This window comes from Rhagoletis zephyria, unplaced genomic scaffold, assembly GCF_001687245.7.
Source record: "Rhagoletis zephyria isolate East Lansing unplaced genomic scaffold, Rhagoletis_zephyria_1.1 Rzeph_scaffold_01190, whole genome shotgun sequence".
NCBI lineage: Eukaryota > Metazoa > Arthropoda > Insecta > Diptera > Tephritidae > Rhagoletis > Rhagoletis zephyria.
The window spans coordinates 1-11,330 of NW_016158274.1; the positions used below are offsets into that span (position 1 = coordinate 1).

At 32.8% G+C, this 11,330-nt stretch overlaps 1 long non-coding RNA gene across 1 annotated transcript in view; it reads left to right on the forward strand.

Annotated features, from left to right (window-relative positions):
- The first annotated feature begins 3,817 nt into the window (after positions 1-3,817).
- Positions 3,818-11,330, forward strand: part of LOC108363103 (uncharacterized) — a 19,355-nt gene continuing 11,842 nt past the window's right edge. Inside the window, exon 1 of the long non-coding RNA XR_001847562.1 lies at positions 3,818-3,829. This is a non-coding gene — a long non-coding RNA (uncharacterized LOC108363103). The remainder of the gene's footprint in view (positions 3,830-11,330) is intronic.

Sequence of the window (11,330 nt, forward strand, 5' to 3'; positions counted from 1 at the left end):
TCACCACGTTTTGACAAGTTTTAACATATTATTATTATTATTTTTTTTTATTTAATTTTAGTTATTTTTTTATAAAAATAAAGTTAATTTTTTATCTCAAAACTTGTCAAAATGTGGTGAGGCTATCATTACTTCGACCACTGTACATTTTCTAATTAGTATAGTCATATTACGAAAAACTGTAAATTTTTTTTTGGAGTACGAGTCCTCTGAAGCTAGTCCTAGAGATAGTGAAATTTCTTTTGCGGGTCCAGAGGGCTGTAGCATTACCGCCGCCTTGAAACCAAGGACGGTCAAGGTTTTTTTCATTTTCGGTAGTCACAGTTCAAAAGGATTTTGCTCCATCCCATTAGAAAAATGTTTACAGTGGGTCAAGCTTTCAACTTTTTGATCAAAAATCCAATTTTAAATCATGTAATTTTATGTTTTAAACGACTCTAAAATAATTCTGGCCTTAGGAGGCCTTTAATAGATTTTAGGGAACATTTTTTCATAGAACATTTTAACCTACTAACACCTATAACAGGATATTTTTGAACCGCTTTTGAAAAGATGACAATTGGCAAGTTAAAATATTCCGCAAAAATTTTAAGCAGCAAATTTTCTAGGGGTCGCCGGCAATCACCGCTGTCGGCGTTATGCATTTTCTGCCACATAAAAAAATTAAATTCCAAGAAGACATGGAACCAAAAGTGTGTCTCAAAAAAATTATTGAAAATCAACGCGAATTTAAAAAAATAAATAAATGAAAAGTGTAACAGTGATCGTAATGAAACCAATTCCATTCATTTAGGGTGGTTAAACTATGAATGAATACCAAAAGATTTGTAAAAGTGGTTAACGATTTGTTTATATCGATTTGAAATTGTAGATAAAAAAAAAAACTTTCACAACATATTTATTTTTAATTTTGAGAAAAAATTTTAGGTTTGCAGGTTTATAATATATTCTAATATAATAAGGTGGAAATTTCGAGCACATTTTACGCACATATGTATGTATATATGTGGAAGAAAATGCCTAGCACCGTAAGCACCCACTTGAAACTTGCACATTATTATTCTAAAATTTAATGGGCTATAAAATTGCCTACCTTAAATTTTTATGAAAATCCAAAAAAAAAATTATTTTAGTGATTTTTTTTTTCTTTGATTTACAACTACAATTCAATAATCAAAAAATATATAGGGAGTTCACAAGGTGTTGTATACTGTCGTACTGTTGTATGTCATAAACTTTAAACGGCGAAAACTATATTTAAGGAATTCGCAAGCTAACATAAAAGTTTTATTATGAAATTTCACACTATTAAAAAATAGTTGGTGGTGATTTCAAGTCCTCTAAACATTTATTTAGCCGTTAAAAACTTTACAACATACAACAATACGACAAGTACGACACTTGTGAACCACCCAATAGTTGTTGCACTGTGTTATTATACTACATACTCGATTTTTTTAATTTCTGTTAAAAAATTTTAGATTTTTATGAAAATCTGCAGTATTCTTCTAAATTTCATTGATTCTTTGACTCTAGAACTGATATGGTATTCGTTAAAATATGAGCCATGTTTTGTTAACAAGTTAAAAAAAATTACTTAACATGAAAATTATTACGAATATTCAAAAAAAATAATCATCGTTTATTTATTTTCAAATCAATTTCGCATGACTCATTTTGTACAAGTGCGAGTACATATAGATATATGTATGTACGTAGGCATTGTGTCGAAGGAGTGCACACATTATTCATCTGTGTGCAGAGAACTGTCAATGCATATCTTGAAATTAGGTTAGTCTAAAAATAAAGTGAACAGTGAATATGTTCGCCACTCGAAACACGCACATCAACCGCACTGTGCTAGTCATACCAAAAGCCGCGCCCAAAGCCAAATTATCTCATTAATGCACACATTACACAAACGCATGTATTACAAAATTGTTCGTATCCTTAAAGTTACCACAACTCAGTTGTCCAAATGTTTTGCATACAAAATTTAGAATCATATATGTAAATTACCATTTTAATTACTTGGCGATGTTCATACAATTATACATAGTATGTAACTACTATCAACTGCAACACTCAGCCAACGACTTGCTTATAGTAGGTAAATATGTTCGTGAAAATAACTGCGTTTATACAGAAGTAAGTATGTATGTATGTATGTGTGTATGTAGTTTACCTTCGCTGCTGTCGTTGCGAAAGGGAATAGGAAAATCGATGAAAATTTTCAGCCACCTCATATGGGTGGGTCTCAATGCAAATTCGTTGCAAAAGTCTGCATAAAATGCATTTTTCCCCTAACAAAAATGCATTTCCGAAATGGAAATTCATATTTTTTGCAAATTCATTGCAAAATGTATTTAATTTAGTGATAGAAGTTCAATATTTCAATATAACTGTGAAAAATCGATATTATCAAAGATGGATGCCAATATGGCTGCCGCATTATTCAACAGCAAATATTTTGCATTATCATTGCATATTTTGTGAATATCATAAGAAAAACATTAGAAACTTGCAAACAAATTACCTGTGTTCCATTTTCCGTGACCATTTTGTACAAAATCTAAATTTTTAGAAGGTTTTTCAAACAATTTGCTTCTTTTAAAATTTTATATAGTATAGAGAAATTGTGTAAGTCGATGTCGTCACTGCTTAGTCATAGGTTTCCATTCTTTTCCTGCTTGAAAATTTCATTTATGTGCACAATTTTTTATAAAAAACTTATTAAATGTAACCTTTAAAAGGTTTTGGTAGATTTTTTGAATTAAATTTGTTGCTTAAAATACTTTAAAACCCGTTTTAAATTTGAATATATGTATATCTATTTTATGTATATGTATGTATATCTAGATTGTGCTCTATAGTAGATGGCTTTTTCACTTAGACGCTGATGTTAAGGAGAATTTTTGCTTCCGATTTCTTGAAAATTTTACTCTAGACTGGATGTGGCCGCAACTTCAGCGTATCCTAGTAGCTGGTTGTTTAGTTGCCGACTCAGGATGTTCGAAGGACCTGCGCAGTTAACAATCGAAATGAGAATTTTCGTAATTAACCATCGAAAGCGTGTGAGAGATTTTTCGAGAATACGAGAGAAAAGAGAGAAAATTTAAAATACATTCGAGAGATAATAAAAGCCGGTCGCGTGCTAAGCAACGTGTTTACCACGTGCATCTGTTATTGTTTTGATAATTGAAGTTGCCGGCAAGCGTTGTTTTGTTATTACATATTTCAATTGCTGACATACAATATAGAGAAGTGATAATAAGAATGCACATGGCATGGACCGTGCTAGCGCATGCGCAATGTGATTTTTATTAGGAGCATCGTTTTTTTCTTTTTTTTGCATGATTCCGTAAACATTTGATGTAAAATGTGTGGATGTTAGTTATTTGCGGATTTTGTTTTGATAACAACTTTTTTTTTGCTGCATAAGCTACAGTGACCGAATGAGAAGGAACTATATTTAATTGCGAAAGGTTATGCTCTCCAGCTGAATGTCCGAAGCCGATTTTGTGGGCATAGGAAATTAATTATAAGATAATCTATTCACTGTTTTGTTTGGGTATCGGTAATTGTTACTCTCCCAGCGGTCAGAGTTTCACACTTGAGCCAGTTTAGCCCGCTTCAATGCGTAAATGAGCTTACACCCTAGGCCTCTCATCTTGTCACATCCTTTAGGAGCGACATTCCAAAGTTAAGGTCCCCAGGCAAGAAAAAATTGTTCTACGCCGAGTTTCGTAGTCGAAAAGTACACGGTGTAAATTTTGTTTCAAAAGTCCAAATAGTGTTTTTTTTTAATCAACAATTGAAAATTTTTGCAGTGTTTTGGAAATTTTTATTTTTCTTTGAAAGTAAGTGTCCGAATGAAAAGAAAGAAATGCACGTTTCAATCGTTCCACTTTTATTTTTCACGCTCGAATTTCGCATGCCCGCGGGAGTAAGGCGCGCACGCTGGCAAATAAAAATTCATTCCGGACAAACTTTATCAAAATTCACACATTTTTTGCATAGATAAATGCAGAAATGTTTATTACATAAGTTGATGTTAAAAATTTTCCTCCACGAGGCGCAGAAATTGCTTAAATGTTCAATTTTTCATAAAAAAATATTGAAAAGCAAAAAAAAAAATTATTTTTGTAACGCAAACAATTTCATTGTATAGTCTAATGTTTTTTAAATCTGCACCCAAAAAAATGTTTTCATTCGGACACTTACTTTCAAAGAAACATTAAAATTTCCAAAACACTGCACAAATTTTCAATTGTTGATTAAAAAAAAACTATTTGGAATTTTACAACAAAATTTACACAGTATACTTTACGACTACAAAGCTCGGCGCTGCCTGAATATCATTGAAATATATTAATCTTGGTAAATTCGGGGCCCACTTGAAGAAGCCTTACCCACATGCAAGAATAATCAAATCAGAGTAAGCCAGGAATTTCGATCTCATCTCTTGTGTCTTGTTATCGAACTTGTGGGTTTCTTAGGCCTTTTGTCATATACGAAATACAGTGGAATCTCTGAATTTTATTGCAACTTTATATATTATAGTTCACTTACGACGTCCATACCCAGCAACCCATAACAAATTAGTGTGAACTTTTGCGGCTAGGTCGATCAATTATGCTTTTACACTATACTTCATATCTAGTCGTATACTGGTTGTTGCATTGATTTGCTTGAGCACACAGATAGATTGTGAACAGAGATGGAAAATTTTATACGCTTTTAAGTGTCTTTTAAAGTGCATTCGGTACAATCACACCAATTTAGGTACATTTGGAACGTAACAAAATAACATTTGAGGAAATCGTTTCTTTTTTTTGTTGGCATTTCAATGCATTTTCTGGTGTAGGCGACTTGTGTAATACGGAGTCTCTCTCATTTGTGAACGGGCATATAAATGGCACGGAAAGGTGTTAAAAGCAACGTACACTGAGGGAAAAATGTCGGCCTAAAAATAAAAACAAACCAAAGTTTACGGAATTTAAATATTTCATTCTTGAAATAAGAATTTCGTACTCAAATAAAATTTGATGCTTCTTTATTATGAGTACGAGTATTTTATTTTAAGAAACATTATAAAGAAAAAGGTTGAGTTAGTTATCAAAACCTTTCATACTTCGACTTAGAATGTTAGATATGTGATAAGTTCTCAAAATATAATATAAGATTTATGTTCTCTATTTTAGTATTTTCAATCTTAGTCCGGTTTTAAGTTCGGAAATACTAAGATCGAGTACGAAAATCTGGATACCGTCTCTGAGTGTTACTGCAGTTGATGGCGCCAACCAGGTGCAGTTTATTACGTACCGCATCAAAGCAGGATCTGACGATAGAACCTTGTTCTCAAATTCGCTTCTGAACAAAATGCCTGACCTAATGAATATGAATCCGTACTTAGACAGTAGAACATTTAGTATCGGTTAAAGCTCTACCTCTTTTCGAAAAAGTAATTACAGTAGCTTATGCTCTTGCTATATAACCGTATGGCGTCGTAGCGTTTTGGATAGAAAACGAATATTTTATTTAAAGTTGGATTGAAGAACTCGGAGGAAAGTGATTCGCTTTTTCTGAGACATGGTTTTGTCGCGAGCTAATCGAACACTATTGCCGAGTGTGGTGTCCGTCCTGATGTTATAACACAAATGGAGGGACGTACAATTTTGCGCCGCCTTCGGACGGCATATAGTTTTATGAGAAACTTTTTAAGGCAGAAATACGCACAGCGGTTTGCCATTGCCTGCCGAGGGACGACCTCTATGAGAAAAACCAAACTTTTAAATACGTGGCTACTCTCTTCAAACATTCGAAATATTTAAACTAAAGATTTCTTAAAATTCTTTCGTTTGACTACGGTATTTTTATATGTCATACACTTTTTGAATTAGTTAGGCGAGTTAGACCTTTCAAACAGGTGGCAGCCCTTTTCAAAAGTATTTTCAAGCTTAACCGTTGTTAACCCTCTTTCGCCGGACACTGCGATACATTTTTGAATTAACTGTTGAATTAAGTGGAATTTTAATTTCCAAACATGAGGCAACTCCACTAAATACAGTTCAGAAATAAAAATCTTGTAAACCCCCTTCGATTGATACCCATATACCTTGTGTGTAAGTAAACTAAATTCGACATTTCAAGCGGGTGGCAACCCTCTTCAAAATATTTTCAAACTTCTACTTTCTGAAACCCCTTTCGTTTGGCACCCATATGGTGATACATACATATTTCTCTTACCTAATATGATTGTTTAAAGAGGTGGCAACCCTCTTTTAGTTCAGCTAAGAAGCAAAAATTTTTAAACCCATTTCGCTTGATACCCAGTTTGTAATAATTGATTTATTTTTTAAATAATTTGAATATAATTTTTAAAAAGGTGGCAACTTTTTTCAAAAAAGTAAAATCTTAATGCACATCTACACTCCAAGGCTTTTAGTTTGACCCCTTATTCTGGAAAAGAGAACGAATGGTGCGGATTTGATTGCATTGATTATTAAATAAATTGAATTAAATTTTTCAACAGGTGGCAACTCTTTTCGAAAAATTTAAACCAGTTTGCACATCTACAGACCAAACGCATTAATTTGACATCTCTTTTTTGAAAATCGGAAGAAGGGTACAGATCTTCTCTTCGCTTATTATATATATTTATATACATAGATATATAGATATGTATCTATAATAGTCTTTATTAAATCAAAGGGATAAGTACAAAATACAAATGATCTTAATCACACGGCAAAAAGAAAAAGAATGGGCTGGATATTTCCGAATTCTTGCACGGTATAGCCAGACACAAGTTTCTGCGAATGAATCGTCGAATTCCTTTTAGGAGTTGCCAAGAATAGCCCATATGGACTAGTTGCGGTTGCCACAAATAAAAAATGTTACTAATGTTAAGTGGCTCTTGTGTCTAATCCATTTATATCCCTTACTAAAGTAATCGGTAAGGATTGCTAAAGTAAGTATAAAAGATTAGACAAGTATTAGAGACATGAGCCACTTAACAGTAGTAACAGTTTTATTTTTTGAATTTTGAATTGTGGCGTTATTGCACAGCACCATCGATATGTTAGTAACAATATTATTACTAAACATCCCAAAAATGAGAGTAAACGGTTTTTTCTAATACATATCCCCCCTGCAAACTTAGCCTCAACTTGTATATGAGATTACGTTAAAAGTCGCAAACATGAACCTTTTTTCAAAAATCTAAAGGTAAAGATTCCGAACCCACAACAAAGGCAATCAAAACAAAAATTATTATAAAAGCACTTTGCACAGTTGAACAAAAATCTCTATAAGTTTTAGCTGAATGAAATTCTTGTCAATTATGTAAAAAGTTAATTGACCGTTTCTTATACAAATATTGAGTTATAAGTCTAAACCAGGGATGGGCAGATTTCGTCTAAATATTTTTGGAAAAATAGGGCTATATTTGTTCCATCTAGAACAATCCTAGGGGGTAAGAGCATTAACATTCCGACTTTACTTATTTTGGACCACCCTAATACACAAAAAATGTGCATAACTTTTTCCTCATAGTTTGCCTTGCGTGCTCGAAAACTATTTCACGCAAAACTTGCATGTCGGCTCATTTAAAGAGATTTTATCAGACGGTAAAGTTAAGAAAATTTTAAACGTTACATGAGTGAATTTCAGACTACACATTTTGATTTAAGTAAAATACTTTCAAAGTATGCAGTCAGATGACTACTATAAACTTTGCAGATGTATGTCGCCCAAAATGTTGATAATTTGTTTTTAATATTTTTAGCGATAATTTCCTATCACTTAGAAGGCTTTGGAACCTAACCCCGAACTTCGAAGCAATATGTCACAGAGTTTAACTTGCACTATACGACGCCCCTTGCAACCTGGCATATTTACATATTTGAAATTCATATAAGTTTTATTGCTGGCACGATACATTCATACATACATGCAAACATACAAACAACATGCATTATTAAACATGAATGTATAAAATAAGTTTTCGCTTAAGGATGTGTACACACACAAATACATATATGTACATAAATTTAATTGCATTTTCGAAATACAAAAAATGTCACGAAACGCAGAAACCGAAGCCGGAACCGCACCACAATAGCAAAGTGTGAAACTCACCCACAGGGCACAATGTCACGTTCAATACGCCATGCATTCGAAATTCGAAATGACATTTGAGGCTTCACCCCAAACAACATCACTTGGGACAGTGTGATGTGTAGCTTGCGCCCCCTCACTCAGACGATCTACCGCAAACAGAGGAGGGTTGCAACCTTCAACTTGTGCAATGGTTGCTGATAAGCGAACGCTTAACACAAATACAAACAAGTGTTAAAGAAAGTGCAGCAAACTTCGCTGGCTTGGTATGTACATACATGTATGGATGAGTAGAATGGAAGTGCAGCGGGCAGTGTGTAGCGTGAAGCGTGCAATTTCCATATCCTTATTATTCACTTTTCGTGCCAGTTGCACATGAATAAGAGAATTTCAGAAATTTTTCTAAGAGTACATTGAGTCGTTCGTTACCCTACTATTCACTTGACAGAAGTGTGACAAAGATTTATTTACATATTTATATTGACTTACGTACTTGTGCAAGCAAGGGTGGATTTTGGCTTAATCCCAACAAATAATATAAATGAAGTCTCTGGGGTAAATGTTCGTGTCATTTATGCTGTGCATGTCAATAAAGGCAATTATAAAGAACTGCATTTTAATTAATTCAGTATTGCATTTCCATTATGTTCTTATAATCAATATCCCTGCAGGGAACTCCTGCATTGGGAAGATAATTTTCTAGTTCACATTTAGTAAGTCATTTTCGGCGAAAACGCTGACGATGCATGGATTTTTGTTTGGGAAATAGCTTCCTATAAAATACCAAAGCATGTATACATTACGGAGCAAAACTGCAGCCGGTTTGACATTTTCTAATTTCCGACCTGTTCTCGAAAATTTTGAAAAAATCAATGCTCAAAGGTAAAAGCATTCTTAGTGGGTTGACTTATGGGTAGCAATGGCAGCGAATTTAATTTTTTCAAAAACTGGTGCTACAGCCACCGAGAAACGCAACCGCTTAACAACAAAACGCTTATCAAAGCTTTTGGTTTTGCAAACTTGGTTAAATAATAAATAGTTATCGTCGCTAAAAATACTAGTTTTATTTTATTTAAAGGTAATTAACAAGAGACTTAGAAATTGTTTGTGGAAAAGTGTTTTTGTGAATACCCTCTATAAAAGAGTGCCTTTAAAAATTCGATTAATCCATTATTTCTCAATAATTGCAATAACTGCAATGAATTTTTTTTTTTTTTGGTATGATTAATGATTTTTTCGTATGATTAATTAATCGATTATTTTATTTTTTTGCCATCCCTGCTTATGGGACCTATTTGGACTTTTAAGCTGATGTATATTAGAGTGTTCCAAGTTTTGTATGGAGGGGAAAATTTCATCATAGAAAACGGCGCACGCCCAAAATTTATAGTTAGGGGCAGTGAAAAAATAATGCAAAAAAGTGAGCACATTTATGCCGAAAAATTTAACAGCATTTCTACAAACTTCAGTAATTTCATTAAATTAAATTCAAAATTGTTTCGCCCAAAACTTCACAGTCCGCCTTAAGACGTCTTTTTCTGATCTCTGCGCTCTGCGCTCGACGCAATACCAATTTAACTTTGCTTATAATACAGCTTCCAAAGGTAATGTCTTGCCAAAAAAACCCTGCCTAAAAGTGTTGATTAATTAGAGCTCCTCATTTTGCCGACTTGTAATCTTTCATCTTGGCTGCTCGAATTTCCAAAGATTTAGGGGTAATTAACTGTAAAAAATACAACCAACGCAAATTTTAAAATGTCCTAATTATCTCTATATCAGTAGTAACCTCCTTTTAAATGGCTACATTTCAATATACAGTTGAAGAATATTAACAAAAATAAAAGAAAGTTGTAATGAAGCTTTTTATGTTGTATGGAAACTTTTATTTTCTCGCATAATTACTTTACACTAGTCTTAAGGACATATCCCACCAGTCACAAATTTAAATATTTTTTAATATTTCTTTGAAGATTATATAACCCAAATTTTTATTGAAAACGAAATCGTATAGTTTATATTTTACATTACAAAAACATCTTTCGCGAAAATTAAGTTTTTTTGTTTGCTAAAATTCATCTTTGAGTGAACAAAGGTATCATAGAGTTGTTTTCAGTGTCGCTCCAGTCACATTCATTCAAATGATAGTTACATATTTAAAACTAAGAAATCGGCGGGTATTTTTGTTAAAGCAATTTTATACATTAGTTATCGTTCTATGTCAAAAAAAAAACCTTCGCTGTTGTATAAGTTCTGACGACATAGTTATACTTAACAATTGATCACATTCTGGAATGGAATGGCCCTAAGGCAAACAAAAAAACCATACCCCAACTGATTTAAAAAAATTCTGATTGTCAAGGAGGTTGTTTTTAATATGAGTTCCTGAACTTTGAAAACATTTTTTCTTTGCAAACTCTAAATTAAGTTATGTCAAACAATTTTTATACAATTTAAATTTATTTTGAATTCAGAATTTGCCAAAGTTATTTAGTTCAATAAATTATACTAAAAAAAAACACTTTTTACAAAATGCCTCACTGTGTTTTAAGGTCAATTATTTTATTTTAACGATTCTTTTAGTTTTATAAATTCAGTATTTTTAAATTTGTTTGTAAATATATTTTTTGTATAACCTCAAATAATAACAGATTGGCGCTTACACAATATGTTAGTGCTGATTTTCATGATTGAATACGCTCGGTGGTTTGCCATTGCCTGCCAAGGGCCGATCGCTATTAGAAAATACTTTTTTTTGTTTTGATTTTCTTTTTTCATATTGGTCGGAAACTAGGCTTGAACCCAGGCCCTTCTGAATGGTATCGCGCATTGCTTAGTGGTTAGCAACCGCCGATATTACCTTTAAAACGAGACCACAATTTTTGTAACTAAATATATGAATTTTTGAGATATTCAAAATAAACTTGCAACATTCGGGTAATTGCGAAATTTTGAACTTTCGGAAAATTTGTTATCACTTGGCAGAACTGTGTTATATGATCAACGAAAATTCAGATCAAAATTCATCCAAATCAAAAATGGTCGCTTCCAGCCATTAGATGGTGACAGGTAATAAGATCAACGGAAATAAGGTCAATTGACTTTATTTCCCACCCTGGTGCGAAATAAAGTCAATTGACATTATTACCTTTTTAAAAACGAAATAAAATCCATTGACATTATTTCTCTTTCAAACATTAAATTTGCTTAGC